The sequence below is a fragment of the Helianthus annuus genome, chromosome 3, assembly GCF_002127325.2.
Source record: "Helianthus annuus cultivar XRQ/B chromosome 3, HanXRQr2.0-SUNRISE, whole genome shotgun sequence".
Lineage (NCBI taxonomy): Eukaryota > Viridiplantae > Streptophyta > Magnoliopsida > Asterales > Asteraceae > Helianthus > Helianthus annuus.
This window is the reverse complement of record NC_035435.2, coordinates 100,464,717-100,484,710: the sequence shown is the minus strand read 5'-3', so window position 1 is coordinate 100,484,710 and position 19,994 is coordinate 100,464,717. Positions and strand designations below refer to the sequence as shown.

At 36.2% G+C, this 19,994-nt stretch overlaps 1 non-coding gene across 1 annotated transcript; it reads right to left on the bottom strand.

The window, feature by feature from the left end:
• Positions 1-17,981: 17,981 nt before the first annotated feature.
• LOC118490885 lies at positions 17,982-18,088 on the bottom strand. Its single transcript, XR_004890110.1, has one exon. It is a non-coding gene; the product is annotated as a small nucleolar RNA R71 (small nucleolar RNA).
• Positions 18,089-19,994: the final 1,906 nt, after the last annotated feature.

Sequence of the window (19,994 nt, the reverse complement as noted above, 5' to 3'; positions counted from 1 at the left end):
GAGAATCAGAGTTGTTAAAATTTTCACCAGCAGTTATGTCAATAAAATGATCATAACTCTGATCCTTACTACTGCTACCAGATTCTTCCTGACCAAAAAGAGCTGTGCTGCCAAATGAATAATCATCAGCAACTTTACCATACTCTTGCAGCTTCCTTTTCTGGTTCAACTCCCTTTCATAGGTCAGGAGTCTACCATGGAGTTGGGTCAGGGTCAGATCTTTGAACTCAGCTGAATTTCTAGTAACAAAAGCAATTGTATCCCATTTTTCAAGTAGTGATCTAAGAAACCTGCTATTTTGAGTTGCATTTGGAAATGTAACTTTAACAAGTCTTAGCTCACTAATGAGACAACTGAATCGTTCAAACTGTTGGGTTAATGATTCACCCTTGATGTGACAAAATGTTTCGTACTGCTGATTCAGAATTTCCCTATTGTTTTCAATAACCTCTTCTGTTCCCCCAAACTGTTCCTTCAGTGCATCCCATAGCTCTTTAGCACTGTTACAATGTAACAGTCCAGCATAGATCTCATTGGGTAATTCAGATGCTATGATGCTAAATGCTTTGGCATCGAGTTCAAACTTTTGAAAGTCAGTTTCAGTATAATTTTCAGTTGGTTTAGGTACGAACTTTTTTGCATCCTCAGCACTTGGCACCATAGGAACATGGGGACCAAAAATAACAGACCTCCAACATCCAGTATTCTGTTGAGCAAGGATGTGACCCATCCTTCTCTCCTAGATGTTGTATTCATTACGCTTAAGCATGGGTGGTTTGAAAAGAGTGCCAATGTTATTCTTATCATCTTGTGATTGTGACGTCATCCTGGTTGTTTTACTGGCACTGATTAATCAACTTTGATGGTGATTAAACCTTGCTCTGTTTTTCAACAAAATGAACAAACTATTAGTATCAACGATTTTGAGCTGAACTATTTATGTCAAAATGATTGTTAAATCAAATTTGACTGTCCGAGCTCTGATACCAATTGTTAGGATCTGAGTTTGGATTGATTGTGATTTGTGTTTGATTTAAGATGAACAATGAAAGAGTAGTGCAGCGGAAATTATATGGAAACAAACTTTTCATAATCAAACAGGAGAAATGCTTTCAAACATACATTTTTAATAGAGAACCAAATGCTTAAATTTATTTCAAACTTTGATTACACTTGCATGTATGCTTACAAACTCCCCCTCAGCCCGAGCTTAGTAATTTGTTCGTGCAGGAAGAAGATGGTGAAGAGCTGAATAGAACAGTACAGAGTACTGCTCTATTTATAGGCACGAGCAAACCACTGAAGCATCTAAGCTGACGTCACCATGAAAGTGACATCTAACCTCCTAAGAAACTGTAACATCTGACCTATACAAACACTGCTATGCTAACAACTGTTATTACAATACAATTCATAAAGTGAACTAAACTACTGCTGCATCCTTCCACTGATGTGAACCCAGCAGTTCTTTACATATCCAGTAGAGCTTGACTTATAGCAGTAGATTGAACAGTAGAGTTTTAGTCTATCATCAGCCTTTGTCTTGGGCAGCAGTTGTAGATCAGCAGTTTAGTAGAGATCAGTAGTTTGGAGGTCAGCAGATGTTGAAACCACTTTCAAGGGGAGAGATTTGAAGCATAACATCTGCTTATTCTGGATCCACTGCCCTGATCCGGTTTTGGCTTTAATTATCTGTTCCTCTGATAGGGTTCAATCCCAACACGAAACTATACGATACGATATTATATGATACCATACGGTAAGATATGATATTATACTATACCTATAGGCTTATACGAGACTTATACTACACTATATGATACTACATCCATAGGCCTATAAGAAACCTATATGAGACATATACTATACGATACGATACTTAACAATTTATTTGTTTATTTATTTTGTTAAATTACTTATTATAGAACTTTGCTAAAACAATAAATAATGTATAAAAACACTTCTAAAAAAACCCTTTACATACATTGCGTATAGGCCTATACGTGGCGTATATAAAGGGTCAAAAAGAAAATTTTACCCCTAGATTGGGCTGCGTATAGCCCCCAATCCAGGGGTAAAATAGTCTTTTTACCAAACTTGGCCGATGTATACGCCTCATATAGGGTTATACGCGGCGTATGGTAAAATAAGACAAATTTACCCCTGGATTAGGGGATATATGCAACCAAAACTAGGGGTAAAATTGTCTTTTTGACCCTTTATATAAGCCACGTATAGGTCTTTACACAGCGTATATAAACGGTGTTTTTTTTACCCCAAACCAGTTGTAAATTTTGCCTTTTTGACCCTTTATATACGTCACATATAGGTCTATACGCAGCGTATGTAAAGGTTAGATTTTTTTTGTTTGGAAACAAATTATACATTATTTACCATTTTAGCAAAGTTCAATAATAAGTACTTTAAAAAAATATTTTTAAGTATCGTAATATAAGTCTCGTATAGGCCTATACGTATAGTATAATATCATATCTTATCGTATCGAATAATGTAGTATAAGTATCATATAGGTCCCCTATAGGTCGTGTATGTGTCTATAGGCTTATATGAGACCAAAACCACACCTATAGGCTTATACGGGTATTGTATGGTATCCTATAGTATCGTATTGTATTGCATCGTATAGTATAGTATAGTATAGTATAGTATAGTATAGTATAGTATAGTATAGTATAGTATAGTATAGTATAGTATAGTATAGTATAGTATAGTTTATAGTATAGTATAGTATAGTATAGTATAGTATAGTATAGTATAGTATAGTATAGTATAGTATAGTATAGTATAGTATAGTATAGTATAGTATAGTATAGTATAGTATAGTATAGTATAGTATAGTATAGTATAGTATAGTATAGTATAGTATAGTATAGTATAGTATAGTATAGTATAGTATAGTATAGTATAGTATAGTATAGTATAGTATAGTATAGTATAGTATAGTATAGTATAGTATAGTATAGTATAGTATAGTATAGTATAGTATAGTATAGTATAGTATAGTATAGTATAGTATAGTATAGTATAGTATAGTATAGTATAGTATAGTATAGTATAGTATAGTATAGTATAGTATAGTATAGTATAGTATAGTATAGTATAGTATAGTATAGTATAGTATAGTATAGTATAGTATAGTATAGTATAGTATAGTATAGTATAGTATAGTATAGTATAGTGTAGTGTAGTGTATAGTATAATAGGTCTTATATATGCCTATAGGCCTACACGGGACCTAAACCACACATATGGTCCTATACGGGACCTATACTACACCTATAGGCCTACACGGGTGTTATATCATATCATATAGTATCATATCTTATAGTATCGTATCGTATAGTGTAGTATAAGTCTCGTATAGATCTTTTTTATGCCTACTATACTATACTATACTACACGACACGACACGACACGACACGACACGACACGACACGACACTACACTACACTATACTACACTAAACTACATTACACTATACAACACAATACTATACTATACTATACTATACTATACTATACTATACTATACTATACTATACTATACTATACTATACTATACTATACTATACTATACTATACTATACTATACTATACTATACTATACTATACTACACTATACTACACATATAGGAGACTTAAGTTATACTACGCTATACATGATAAGTTACGATACGATACTACATCTATACTTCTATATGAGGCCTATACGTGACCTTTACTATAAAATACTATAGCTATACGGGACCTATACTACACTATACGATGTCACACTTATAGGCTTATACGAGGTCAATACAGGACCTATACAATACGATATTTATCGTATAAAAATGATAATGTTGTATAAAAAAGTTTGTAAGAAATACTTACTTTTTTATTTATTAAAATAGAAAACTTATTTTTTTATAAAACTTTGCTAAAACGATTAATATTGTATAAATTTTCTAAAAGAACACTTATATACGCCACATATAGGCCTACACGCGGGCATCGTATAGGAGCCGCCAGACCACTGACATCAGTCAAACACTGATTTTTATTCAACCCTATACGCAACGTATATAAACACTAAAGTGTGCAAATTAGCACTTTGAGTGTGCCAATAGTTTCAGCCCTAAAAAAACCAACTGTATAATATTATAATCTAATGAGTTATATTATATTAATTATCACGAATCATGATAAGTCATATGTCGAATCACCAAATCTTCCTATTTTCTATAAGTTGTTTAATCGTTAGCATGTTGAATCATATACATAATGGGCTGGTTTAGATCGATCCTAACCAGATGATTATGAATTACTTTTATTCAATAGAATATAAAATAATAAATAAAAGTCATAGAATATTAATATTAAACTCTGCAAGGTGAATTTCAGAATTAACGTGATGAGATCGAGTATGGAATTCTATTTACTCACTTTAAATTGAGTATTCGTTTCCCACCTTTTCCTGCTAGGATTGAAATCTTGTATTTTACATATCCATACAATTGAGTCCTTGGGTTTCCGAAATAGTGTAAAAAGAAGTTGAGCCATCTTCTTATTTTCTGTCAAAACTAAAACTTGCGGGCAAGAGCAATGATTCGCCCCAATCAATTTATCCAATGATTATCTTATCAATTTAGGTTGTAAGATAATGATAACAAAGAAGGGGGAAAGGAAAGGATAATATCTAAAAAGCGGGTATCACCTTAGGAATTTATGTTCATAATGATGTGAGGCTTGCCTTTGGTACTCCAGAGTAAGTGCTATAGCCTGATCGGCTTGGTCGAACCAAGCCTCCGCAATTTCAGAATCCCCCTGGCGTTGGATTCAAAGCTGGTGTTAAAGATTACAAATTGACTTATTATACTCCTGAATATGAAACCAAGGATACTGATATCTTGGTAGCATTTCAAGTAACTCCTCAACTTGGAATTCTGCCTGAAGAAGCAAGGGCCACATTAGTTTCTTTCCTTTTAAAAGTTCTTTTAGTTTTGCTTTACAAAGTAAAAGACTTTGCTTCTTTTTTTATTTTTTTTAAAGCTCTACGAATTTTAAATTGAATTTTCTGATTTCGACTTTATAGTCTATATTTTTAAAAATGAGTTCAAAAAAGGAAGGTGTTTTTTTCGTGGAGGACCAAGAGGATATTCAGTTTCCATTCCCAAAACTGTTAAAAAACAAGAATCAAAATCATCTTATTGCTTTCGATCTCTATTAGAGAGTCGTAGATTAGATCTGTGCAAGGTTTCAAATGAAGAGGATATAGGATTTTTATATGAAAACCTTCTATTAACCAATTTTTAGGAAATTTCGTTTTGGAGAATTGAAGACCATTATGGTTGCACTTTAGACAAATTTCTTTATTCCAATCTTGGAAATCCTCATACCATTTCGGAGATTGTCGTAATAAAACACAACCAATATTCTTAGCTATTATCAATAAGGGTAATTTAATATATCTTAAAAAAATTGATTGAGCTAGTAACAGAACACTTCTTGATTTTTGTGCATATGGAATGTTCTCCTAGAATTCTATTACATCCTCTTGGTTGTTTTTTAATTGGAATTGTTGATCTAAATTTTCGAATTCTTACTTTTTACCTAACCAATCTCTATATTAAAAAAATTTCGTTAGGTCAGATATAGGAAAAGAAAAATTTTCCATTTTTTTCCAAAAAGGGGGAATGGGGATTTCCTTGAGACGCTCCCAAATAATCATTTTACGCCTTTGAACACGCATAGAGTCTTTGATTACGGCTCGACGAAAATCCAATTCTTACAAATAACTTAAAAAACCCGAATCTCTATTAAATTTTCTATAAAGATTGTAATTCTTCAAACGAGACTTCTTAAAACTTCGTTCGGAACGCGTTTAAAAAGTTATATGTTTAATTCTTCTTGTTCAAAGCTGGTGATCCAGTCCTTGCATTATGCCTTGCTCTTTTCGTCATTTTTTAAAATATTGTTCCAACTCGTAGATTAATTTGTATGACCATCGAGGGGGTTCTTTTTTCCTATTTTGTTTTTTTCAATATTTTTTTTCACGTTTATGGTTAGTTAGAATTTCATTCAATGTAACTTTAACCCAATTTTGGATCAATTTTTAGTTTTTTTTTCTGATCTTTCGATTTTCTGTTCATTTTCTAGAGAATTAGGATAGGGAAAAAGGATATGATGAATTTAATTCCATTCAGCTGTTTCTATGCAATTTTCTATCGAACTTTCATTTATGATGTTAGCTTTAGGTATGGTTTCTTATCGTAGTGATTTATTTCATTTGATTACTCATCCTTATTCCAAGCATTATTGTTTTTAGGATCGGGAATCATGGACCGAAATAGGGGTCGGCCCTTCCATTACATCAGGTAACCATACATGAAGGAGAAGTTGTGCAGATTTAGCAATCATGCCAGCAAATAATAGAACAACGCACAAAGTAACAAATACCAAATTGACCTCATTATTCGAAATCAAGTTATTGAATATTTGAAATAATTCATGAAATTCGAAAATCCCCGTTATCCAATAAAACCCTAAAATGCCTAATAATAAACCAAAATCACCAACATGATTAGCTATAAATCCTACATAGCGTAATTCAGATCTTCTTCAATCGAGTTCGACTAAAATACTAACCGGAACTAGAACAGAAAAGAGGTGAATAGGTTTCCAAATAACGAGAGATATGTAAAAAGCAGGCCCGATTACGCCTATTCCTAATCCTAAATGGAATGTAATGCCGTAGGGATCCACATAGTATCTAGAACAGGTCTGAGTCATATAGCAATGATTTGAAGCACTTCTTTTTACACTATTTCAGAAACCCAAGGACTCAATTGTAACACCCCAACAGATTGCGGAAACATCGGAGTGAGACGAAAATGAGATTACAAGAGACTTCATAACGACTAATTGTGACAATATTTAGATAATTTAAATTTCATTGATACTAAATGGAAATACATTGTTTCGGAAAGAAAAGTACAAAAGGTTTCAAATAGCGTAACAACGTGAAACAAATACATAAGCCTAAAAGTCTAGGTGTTTTTCTAATGCACCCTAAGTAGTATTCTTCATCACCATCAACTAGTTTCCTACAACATGTATTAAATAAAGATCAATAAAAGTTGGCAAGTATACGAGTTTAATTACATAGCATGATTGTGAATAAAAGTTCTCATATCCAACATGGGAAATTGGATATATTGTACGTTATCATACTAGCATGTGTTAACTATAAGTCAAACCAAAGTATACCGCAATCGTGCATGCCATTGTCGCCAAAAAGACAAGGTTGTAAAATAGTTTACTTAACAAATACCACAAGAATATGGGCAGTGCGTTAATCCTATAGCGCTATAATTGTTAAGGTAGGCATGCAAAGTTAATGAGCAAATAGAACACAAGTATAACATAGCATGCGATAACAAGAATAATACAAGTATCATGTTATTTACGGATAGGGTATGTGCGTAAACAAGTTTAATCGTGATTCGTGATTTGTATAAAGTGTACGTGAGTTGAATCGTAAGAGAGTTGAGAACACCGAAGTTACCCTACATTAGGAAAACAAAGGTGTGTGAGATTATGGAATTTTGTTGAGAGTTCGGATTTGAAATTACGTATAAAAAGTAGGGTATGTTACACTTTTCGTCCTTTATGTTTGTATCGAATTGTAATGGATAGCATTTAACTACAATAATTACAGTGACAATCCTTTATATGGAAAACTCCACTAAATAGGCTAAAATTTTCGGTTATTGTTGATGCACTTCTGTGTGGATGTGGCATGGTTCGGTTCGTCTCATATCAAGACCACATATTTGACATCCTCCTATCAAATATGTGAATGGAAGATACTAGATTAAACAAGAGTCTTCGAAATAGGATAAGACAAGAGTCATCGAAATAGATCTTATACCATGGAATCGAAATAAGATTTATTATATATATACATGTTCATCGAAATAGAAAGGCAGTCCATCGAACTAGGCATTGTTTTGTGTATTTGAAATATCGAAATAGAATTATGTCTATTTCTATACACTAGACATCCTATTTCGATGATGTTTTAAATGTTTCATTCTATTTCGATTAGAAGAACATGTTTTGTTGTATTTCAATGTCACTTTAACTGTTTCGATATATTTCGATGTGGGTTTTGTGTTTGGTTGTAATGTTTCTGGTATGTGCTATAAATACCAAAGATATCCTCTCTTTCTGCAAGAGTGAGCACTTTCAGATAGTTGTGAGCATTGTGTAATGTTACTTTGCTGAAATCAATACATTGAGCTTAAAAATGATATCTATCTTGTGTTGGTTTGTGTTCTTTGCTTCGATTTGCATACAAAGTCGGATTCCGCACTTGTTTGTGTGTTCACCAACAATGAATAGGTTCTCTAGATCCTCCTTTAGGGACCTACAAATGGTATCAGAGCAAAGAGGTTGTCTACATTTTATATAGAGCTACTTATCGTTTTTCATATTAAGTTCAAAGAGGTTTCGACAGACCACTAATTTACTATCATTTTCTCTTTTTCTCGCCAGAAAACTCATTTTTTATTTTTCTATTGTTTTTGGATTTTTGTAATTTTGTAAATATTTATTTGTGTTTTTAATTTATATTACTTTTTGCATTTTAGGGGGAGTAATTTCAAGAAAAATACAAAAAACATTGAAAAATCTCAAAAACACAAAAACATAAAAAAATTACAAAAATCCAAAAAACAATAGAAAAATAAAAAATGAGTTTCCTGACGAGAAAAAGAGAAAATCAAAGTAACTCAGTGGTCTATCGAAACCTCTTTGAACATAAAATGAAAAACGATAGGTAGCTCTATATAAGATGTATCGGTAGGCTCACAATCATTTTAAAGTGTGCAGGGCGATATAAACATAATTGATTGAAGACCGCGTGGGAACCGCTCATTGGCATATGGTCTTGGTACCGAAATTTCGTTTGATAGATTGCCTAGGTTCTGAGATACGTGGTCTTTGTGTTGTTTATCATCTAAGTATCATGGTTATTTCTTTTACCGAAAACAACGGAGACGCAAGTCTAGATCTCCCAAGATACCATACATACGTGTACATATTATACATACATGTATGTAATACATGTTGTATACAACCATCAATAAGTGATAGAAACACAGTAACCCCCGAATTAGTGATTCTATATCACATCTATCGTCCAAGAGTCAAGTTCGTCTCTTTGTCGGTACGATGGTACTAACCTGTTCACGGACTTACTCTCGTGCCAGGCATGCATTGAATATCAAGTTCCTTATAAATAAGTGATTTTATCACCAAGGGCTTGTATTCATTCATAAAATAAGTGAGTATCTCACATTATATACGTTAAAATAGATGATAAATGGTATACTCACAAGTAAGATGAACTTTCGTGCATACCTTGATATGGGAATATGTCATGAGTGGATGAACACATGTTGGTAAGTATAAATCATACCTTAATGTATCCCCCAAGTCATATGATTACATTTAATTGTGGAGTTTAAGTGGACAACAATATCGATAATCGTTATAGGATGCTTATCTAAATGTTATCTAATTGAACAACAAGTGTGTTTTGGCATGATCGTACACTAATATGATTCTCTTACCCTAGAAACTCACAAAAGAATGTCTGTAAATATTTATTTATTGTTTTCCGTCTTTACATTTGTAAATTTCAAAAATACCAAAAATATTTTAGGTGTGTTTTAATATAAACTTTGTAAAGGCCAAAAAGATTTTGCTTCTATCTTATTTTTAATTGACCGATGTTGGAACTCAAATCTATTCCACCTAAAGCCTGATTGAAAGCCTAAAACAACTGCATCTTCATAAATGGTCGAATTTAACAAGTTTTGAAAGTTAAAGATCTAAAATTGTACAATTTTGAAACTTTCAAAGTGTTGTCGGTTGGTAGTTGATTGAGAGTTGGTCTCATGTGTGTCATCTGTTAATATTGTTTAAAATCAACTCTTACTGAGGATTTCATCTGAAAAATTCTCTAAGATTGATTAATTCCCTAGCGGCTGTTCTCATTACCCGTTTAGCTCTATTGTGTGTGCAGATCTGGCATTCGAACCAGCTAGAGGCAAAGTGAATGTGCAGATGACAAGCTGTGGAGTGACGACACAACATGGATGCAATCGTGGATCAAAATGATCAAAATGATCAAAATGATCAAGTTACAGTTGACCATTCATCAACACCACGAGGATCTGAAGCCTTGAAGATCAAAATTTCACGAGCAACATTCAAGGGGTGAGTTTCTTGATGCACCTCCTGATTGTGACACGTGAAAACTTTCAAGATCCTGCAGTGTGAAGAACGAACCATCACCAGCAACATCTAAGGGGAAGTTTGTTGATGCACTCATGTGTGGATGTGGCATGGTTCAATTCGTCTCGTATCAAGACCACATATTTGACATTCTCCCGTCAAATATGTGAATGGAATATAATAGATTGAAACAGGAGTCTTCGAAATAGGATAAGACAAGAGTCATCGAAATAGATCTTATACCATGGAATCGAAATAAGATTTATTATATATATACATGTTCAGCGAAATAGAAAGGTAGTCCATCGAACTAGGCATTATTTTGTGTATTTGAAATATAGAAATAGACACATGTCTATTTCTATACACTAGACATTCTATTTTGATGATGTTTCAAGTGTTTCGTTCTATTTCGATTAGAAGAACATGTTTCGTTGTATTACGATGTCACCTTAACTATTTCCATGTGGGTTTTGTGTTTGGATGCAACATCTCTAGTATGTGCTATAAATACCAGAGATATCCTGTGTTTCTGCAAGAGAGAGCACTTTCAAAGAGTTGTGAGCATTATGTAATGTTACTCTGCTGAAATCAATACATTGAGCTTAAAAGTGATATCTATCTTGTGTTGGTTTGTGTGCTTTGCTTCGATTTGCATACAAACTCGCATTCCACACTTGTTTGTGTGTTCACCAACAAGGAATAGGTTCTCTTGATCCTCCTTTAGGGACCTATAGTTAAGTCAAAACATGTGCCTTGCACATGAGGGTATAAATGTCTTTTTACATTATTATTTAAAAAAAAAATACTTTAAGAAATGAATATATATGATTATTCCCATTATCTCTCATAAGTTTCTCTCTCTTTCTCCATATATACCGGTCATCACCACCATCATTTCCGACCACCACTTCCGGCTGCCTGAAAATAGTCACCGTCACAAAAAAAAAATGAGTGCAAAAATCAACCATTGACCATCTTCCCCCACCCACCTATTCATCATCCATCCATTAAATTCATCTGAAATGCTCACCAAATTCACCATCAAAACCCTAAATCCATCTGAAATGCTTCATCTCGACGACAACCTCTATGGCATCAACGACTATTTTCATATCAACAACGTGGTGGTGGAGGTTTCATGGTGGTCGTCGGATTTGTGGTGGTGGGGTTCTGTGGTGGTCCTCAGATCTGTGGTGGGTCGTCGGATCTATGGCGGTGGGGTTCTGTGGTGGTCCTTGGAGCTATGGTGGTGGTTAGGTCATGAGCTAGGTTTAAGAGAGTGAGAGTGTTTGCGTATCAGATTTGTGTTAATTTTGTCACAGCTTCTGTAGATACATATCTGCACAGAGTTGATTTAGTTTTGATATATATCATAGATTGACCAGCTGCACACTGCTTTTTAGGATACACAACTAATTTGTCACCATAATTCATTTTATTTAAATATTTAGTAGTTTGTGGCCAAATATTTAAATCACAGTAAGCATTTGTGCAACAATATATATAAAACCCAGGACAAAATAGTTATAAATGTTTTTGGGTCTAGGGTTTCAAAATTTTGCTTAATTTGAGAAGGAATCTAGGGTTTTGAAAGGAGAATTTAGGGAAGATGCTGGAGATTGAGGATGAAAAAATGACATGTAACTGTGTTTGAATATCAGATTATATGTTTTCAGGCGGGGAGGTGGTGGTGGGTGGTGGTTGGTGATGGTGGGTGGTTGGTGGTGACTTGTGGTTGGTTGAAGAGAAAGAGAGAAAGATGGCTCAGAGAAGAGACATGATTTTCTATAAAAAAAAATGAGTGAAATTACTAATCTACCATCATGAGCAAGGCACATGTTCTGACTTAACTGAAACATTTAACCTAGTTAGTGTTAAAGGATGAAAGGTGTAACGAGTCATCCATATAAAGGATTGTGACTGTTATTATTGAAGTTAAAGGCTATCCAGTGAAATTCGATACAAACATAAAGGACCAAAAGTGTAATTTACCCTAAAAAGTATATGTATGCGAAAATATGTCTTGTCTAAACACTCGTTATGACACTAAGTTTTTATGTGATTTCATGGGTCCTAACTTGCCCTTTAGAATCATAAAAGAGGAATTTAGAACGATAGTATGATCTAAACTCATAACACTTAACCATAAACCGGTTAGTATCATGAATTCAACTAATTTATGTATTATATATATTATAAGTTATTTATTTGGTCCATCATGTACAATCATAGAAATCATGTAAGTCAAGCATGGATTAGGATAATTAACATCCATTAAACCTATTTGTATGAATTCACCAAAGCACAAGGTTATCAACTTTGTTGATAACCCGGTTGGTCATGAATAATAAGAACATAAACTAACTAGTTTTGCCAAGTAGCCAAGTAAGATCAACCTCGGTGTTCCATACCTATCATGGTAAATGTTGGAGGTGCTGCGGGGTTGTGTTACTTTGAGTCTTGGAAGCTACTTGGATGAACATGGTAAAACATCAAGTGAGGTGGTGGAACAAGTTTGGAAAGCCAAGGCTTCCATAGTTCACACCTTTACCGAAACACAAGTCTCACCATGTTGAAGATGGAGAGCTTTGATGGTTTCATCACTTGTAGGCCATCTTAAACCTTGTCAAAACAAAAAGTTTAGAGGGTGTTTGCACCTCTAAGCTCATGATAATCATTCCTAATCAAGCCCCATAACCATAAGGTTGGTTAGAAGCAAGATGGGTGTAAGTTTGAATGAGTAATAACAAGTTCACAAAGATTTTTATAAAAGTTCTTCCAAAACAGAAAGTTTGGACCTCAAAATGGTGATATTCCACCTTAGTTTGCCATAGTAAACTTGTGGAAACACACCTAGAGGTGTTTCAAGCTTTCAAGAGGAAAAAGAGATGAAGAAAACATGAAGAAAGGTGAGTTTGAACTCGCTTTAGAACTTTGAGTCTTCTGCCTTTTCTTGTGTTTGCAACTGATTTGGGAGTATTTTGAGAGTGTAAGAGAGTTGGAAAAGTGAAAATGAGGTGATGGAGTCTTGTTTATCTAATGGAGGATTAGGGTTTAGTGATTAAAGAAGGTTGTATGGTAATCGGGGGAAGGAGAAGGTAACCAATACAAGAGGCTGGAATAACTTTTTGCGGATCGTGACTCGTGGCGTCACGCGGAGGCAAAGGGAAAAGGGGTCGCGTGGCACGGCGCCCCTATAGGCCAATGTTGGCTCATGTGGTCCTTCCTTTGAGAACAGATGATATAAAGCCAAAACTTATCTACAACAAATGATCCTCAATAACAGTGTTTTGAATTCTATTCCCTCCAATGGCAAAGGCATCTAACATATGCTGGTCTCTAAAGTCTGATAAGTGCAAAGCTCTGATGAAGTGTAAAGACTGTTGAAGATCAATCCACTTAAGAAGTCAAAGATCTTCTGGAAGTCAAAGAACTGATCAACCTTTGAGGAAAGCACTGCTAAAGCTTCATCAGCGGTTGAGCCCATTAGTGGATAGCATCAACAACACTTTAGTAATCATTGTTTAAGTGTATCAGTGTTTTGTATTAATCAGTGTTTAGAGTTAGTTAGATGTCACTGTCTAGGTGATGTCAGTCAAGATACCATGGTGGTTAGGATTGTACTATAAATAGACAGTGCATGTATTGTCCTATTAGCTTACACACTCACTTGCATTTTGTACGAACAATCACTTGTGAGCTCAGGCTGAGGGGGAGATAGTAGTTCATGCATGCATATTGCATCATTGTGTAAAACAATCTTTTGATTAAAAGCATTCATGATGAAAGTTGTTCTTCCAGTGTTTGTATTATAAAGTTTTCTTTATTTCCGCTGCAATTATTCATCTGTTTTATCTTCTTCCATCTAACAATTCTTAAAACAAACACAAACAATTAAACTCAGATCCTAACAATTGGTATCAGAGCTTAGGTCAGTCGAATTCGATTTAAAAATCAATTTGACATAAAAGATCAGCTCAATTTCATTAATACTGTGTTGTTTGTATTTGTTGAAAAACAGAGGATAAGCTTAATCACGTTCAAAGTTGATTAATCAAAAACTTTGTAAAACAACCAAAATGTCTTCACAATCACAAGATCCTCACAACACCGACACACTATACAAGCCACCTATGCTTGTCAGATCTGAATACAATATCTGGCAACGTAGGATGGCCATGTGTTGGCACAGCAAAACATCGGTTGCTAGAAGTCTGTCATCTTTGGACCTCATGTTCCATTGGTGCCAAGTGTAGAAGATCCCAAGGTCCAAGTGCCTAAAAGTCCTGAAAAATACTCTAAGCAGGATTTTCAGAAGATTAAGCTAGATGCTAAGGCATTCAGTATAGTGTCCATAGCACTACCCAATGACATATATGTTGTCCTGTTACATTGTAACAGTGCTAAACAGCTATGGGATGCACTCAAAGAGCAATTTGGTGGGACAGAAGAGGTTATTGAAAACAACAGAGAGGTCTTAAACCAACAATACAAAACATTTTATCATGTTAAGAGAGAGTCATTGACCCAACAGTTTGAAAGGTTAACCTATCTGATTAGTGAGCTAAAACTGGTTAATGTTGAATATTCTAACTCTACTTTAAATAGTAGGTTTCTTAGATCATTACCAGAAAAGTGGGACACAATAGCCTTTGTCACTAGGAATTCTGTTGGGTTTAAAGAGATGAGTCTGACCCAGCTTCATGGTAGGCTTCTCACATATGAAAGAGAGCTGAACCAGAAAAAGAAGTTGCATGAATCTGGAAAAGTGGCTGATGATTACTCTTTTGGTAGCACAACACTTTTAGGTCAGGAAGAGTCATCTAGTGGTAGTGAGGACCAAATTTATGATCACTATATTGGCATAACTGCAGGTGGAGCCTTCAACTCTGATCCTTACTCACCCAATTATGCTTTCACAACTAATGGGGAAAACTAGATCTCTAATAATTTATCCTTTGAACTAAATGACCTTCAACATTTTGATCCCATAGATCTGGAAGGGATGGACATTTTGCATTAGCTTGCCTTTGATGTGCACAAAATGCAACATATAAATTACATCAGTTGTTGTATAAAACTAACCTTTTTTTAGTACTAATATTGGAAAAAGTGTGTTTTTGTCTTCCTTTTGTATTTTCAGGATTAAATGAGCTCAAATGAACAAAAGAAGCAAAAAGGCAGCTAAATCTAACATAAATACAAGAAAAGGAACAAACGTGGCATGCTCGACCTCCCCGACAGCATCTTCCCAAGCAAAACAAGAGAACAGAAGGCTGAACACGCCCCGTGCTCAATGAGCACGGGGGCGTGCCCAAGTGTCAGCAGAAAAGACAAAGTTGTAGAAGCTTCTATCGCCCACCACGGGGTCGTGCTCAGCGGACATGGGGCCGTGGTCAACTTTAAGATTCGCAGAATCTAGGGAAATCTTGATAGTGCAGATACGCTTCTGCACACGGGGTCGTGCTAAGCGAACACGGGGGCGTGGTCAACTAATGTAGACAAACTGCAATTAATGAAGAAAGAGAAGGAACACGGGGTCGTGCCCGAGCTGCTGTTTAGGCTATAAATAGGGGTGCTTGGCTCATTTGCAAACCATCCCTTGGCACACCACCTCTCTCACACTTCACCCACCCACCACCACCATCCCAACACCATCATCCACCGCCATCATCCATCATCCATCATAGAGTGTATGAGTCGTCTCGGGATCCAAGATTGATCGTAAGAGTTCTTGAAAATCAAAGGCCATGTTTGCCTAAGTCTCTTACATCACTTGGTGAAGACAAGTGTTTAGTGTAATACTTTTTATTTTTAATCTTTTCGCACTTTTTATTTAGGTATGTATTAATGACTTTAATAACTAGTTTCTTTTGTTGAAGGTGATTCTTCCTTATCGTTTGTCCGTGGTGTCTTGGCATTATTTTATTGTCTATATAAAATAAAAGATTTTCACCATTCAAATCTCCACGGTCTATATGGAGATATGTTGGCTACCTGGTCGGGGGTTAAGGGAACGGTTTGGTAAGAGTCTTACCATTGTTCAGTGTATAGATCCTGCAAAGGACCTGGGTCAAATTTAGTAGGACCTCCTTCAATACCCACCGGTATTGGATGGCGGGGGTCCAAACTCTTTGATCCCCTCATAAGTAAGCTACTATTAAAACTTTAACCCGGCTACTTAGGACTGTATCCCTGCTGACTCAGACTACTTAGCCGAGGGTAATGTCACCTTCAAAAGAGGGGCCTACCACATTATGCATTAATAACTTAATTAATTATCTTTGAATAATCCGACCCTTTAGGATTGGATCCTTGCTGACTCAAACTACTGAGCTGAGGGTAACGTCACCTTCAAAAGAGGGGCCTACTACAATAACTAAGATAATCTCTTAAAAGGTGTAAAAGTGCAGAAATAATCAAAGGTTACACTACACACGAGTCGGATCCAAGTGATTCATCTTGTCTATCTGTTTTTATTTTTATTTTATTTTTCAGCATTTTAGTTAGTTTTATTTTTCTAGTTTAAAAAACCTTTTTTCTAACTTTTGATTTGATTAGACGTTGAGGATAAACCGGTACTAAAAGCTCTTGTGTCCTTGGACGACCTCGGTATCTTACCAACACTATACTACGTCCACGATGGGTGCACTTGCCCATATGTGTGTTTAGTGTTAGTAAATATCGTGTTTTATAAATTTAAAACTTGGCTAAAAAGTGTAAAAGGGCTGAAAAAATACATTAAAAATATATTACACTACACACGCATCAAGTTTTTTGGCGCCGTTGCCGAGGACACAAGGATTTTAAGAAAGTTAGGAATCAACGGCTTAATCGTGTTTTTTAATTTTTCTTTTTTTTTATGATTTTCTTAGATTTTTCAGTTTCTGTAGAGCTCAGCATGGGTCGTGCCTGGTCGGACACGGGTCGCGCCCAGCATTGTTACTGGCAGTTTTTATTTTCCGAGTTACAGAGAGTTGAGCACGGGGCCGTGTCGGTGCAACACGGGGCCGTGTCAAACTCCCAAGTAACAGGGATCCGGAAAACAATTACTGTATCTCCGACCATGGGCCGTGTTCATCTGAACACGGGGCCTTGGTGAAATTTCTGACCAATGTTCTTCTTTGTTTTTATTGCAGGACTTGGAACTCAGGCGCCATATTTGCATTTTCCTTGTAGTGTATGAGCTCCAGTTCTAGTAGAGACATAAAAGAACCCCTAGACGAACCCGAACGCTTTCTACGAAGGAGACTTAAATCTTAAAACCAAGAGAAAGTTTCGGGGGACCCACTTCCAATGGCGGACCAACATACCCTCATGGATTACCTACGACCCACCGTAGGTAATCTCGGCACCGCTATCAATGCACCGAATGTTGAAGCCAACAACTTCGAACTTCGGCCACATTTGATACAAATGCTTCGAAACTCCGCAACCTTCCATGGGCTTGCGGACGAGGATCCTCATCTACATATTACTAATTTCTTAGAAATATGTGATACCTTTCGGATCAATGGAGCATAAAACGACGCCATCCGCCTTCTAATGTTTCGATTTTCACTAAAAGACCCAGCTAAGGCTTGGTTTAATGCCCTCCCAATTGGTTCGGTAAACACCTGGGATGAACTAGCCCAAAAGTTTCTATATAAATATTTCCCTCCTGCTAAAACGGCTAAATTAATGACTGAAATTAATACATATTCACAAGAGGATGGGGAATCCTTATATGAAACTTCGGAAAGGTTCAAGGAGCTACTAAGAAAGTGTCCTCATCACGGTCTTGCAGTGTGGCAACAAGTATCCACTTTCTACAATGGGTTGTTGCCACACACAAGACAAACACTTGACTCTAGCTCCGGGGGACTTTTAGGTAATCGTCGCCCAAATGAAATATATAATCAAATTGAGGAAATTGCTCAAACCAAATTTCAGTGGCACACTCCTCGAGGCAATAAATCTATTGCCCCAGGCGCCCATAAGGTTGATGAAAGCACTTCTTTACAAGCCCAAATCGAGGCCCTTTCTTCAAAAATCAAAAAGCTAGAAATGGCAAAAACAGCCTCGGTCATGGCTTGTGAAGGGTGTGGTGGGCCACATGAAAATTGGAGTTGTATGAAAGAAATAGATGATCGAATAGAGTCGTTAAATACATTGATAATAGACCTAGGCCGTCGGGTCCTCCAACGGGTACCTACAACCAAGGATGGCGTAACCACCCTAACCTTGGTTGGAGAGAACCCGGCAATGGTAGTAACCAACAAAATCTAAACCAAAGAACAAACTTTCAACAATCAAGAGTCAAGTCACAAAATTTCTCTCAACAACAAGGTGGAAGAGAAAGGCTTGAAGATACTGTATCTCGTCTCATCTCTGACACCGAAAAGAAAAACTCGGATCGATTTCAACAATTGGAATCGAATTTTAGAAATCAACAAGCTAGTATACAAAACATTGAAAAGCAATTAAACCAAATAGCTCAGAATTTCTCCGAGAGACCACAAGGCGCGTTACCAAGTAATACCGAAACCAACCCAAAAGCGCAAGTATATCTCATAACATTGAGAAACCGTACCGTGGGTTCCGAAGAGGCTCCATTACCGCCAACTGAAAGAAGCCAAACCACAACTCCTCCCTATCAAGAGAAGGCTTCTCCACCAATTCAAGAGCCTACAAATACTCCTCCGGTTCCATACCCCAGTTGGTTAATTTGTCAAAAGACCGATGAGCAATTCGCAAAGTTCGAAAATTTACTAAAACAATTGCATGTTAATATTCCATTTATCGAAGTCCTAACTCAAATGCCTAAATATTCAAACTTTATGAGGGACTTTCTCACTCATAAAAGGAAAATTGAATCATTGCAATTAGTTAATTTAGGTGAAGAATGCTCCGCCTTACTACTCAACAAACTCCCGCAAAAGAAGCTTGACCCCAAAGCTTCACAATTCCTTGCTCGATTGGGGAATCCCCCGTTCGTAATGCACTAGCCGATCTCGGGGCAATCATCAACCTCATGCCCTCATCAATGTTCAACTGGCTCGGCTTAGGGAAAACAAGCCCTACAAAAATAAGCATACAACTCGCCGATAGATCCGTCAAATATCCACAAGGTGTCGCTGAAAATCTACTAGTCAAAGTCGGCGAATTTGTCTTTCCGGCCGACTTTGTCATACTAGATATGGAGGAAGATGCAGAAGTATCACTCATCCTAGGGAGGCCATTCCTAGCTACGGCCCAAGCAGTGGTAGATATGAATGATGGAACACTAACATTGAGGATTGGGGACGAGGAAGTGAAGTTTGGAGTTGGAAAAAGAGTAGAAGACGACGACCCGGTCAACAACATGAAGGTTATTGACTCAAGTTTGAATGATGCTCTCCGACGGTGTAGCATGGGATGAAAAACATCCCACTTGGGTAACATATGACCAGGCATTGGGTCTAGCCAAGGACCCTTATAAACGTGGCGCACCACGGAGGCATTCCGCGGAACTATCCTTAGTTTAGCTGAGATTAATTTTTATGTTTTCTAGTTTAGTTTTAATTTTCAGGAATAAAACACACTCAAGATGGTGAAGGATAACAAGGGAAACTTGAACCAGCACCCCATGCACAAAAACAGGGCCATCCAACAAAATTTTCTTCATTACAGCAAGTTAAGCACGGGCCGTGCCCGCCCAACACGGCC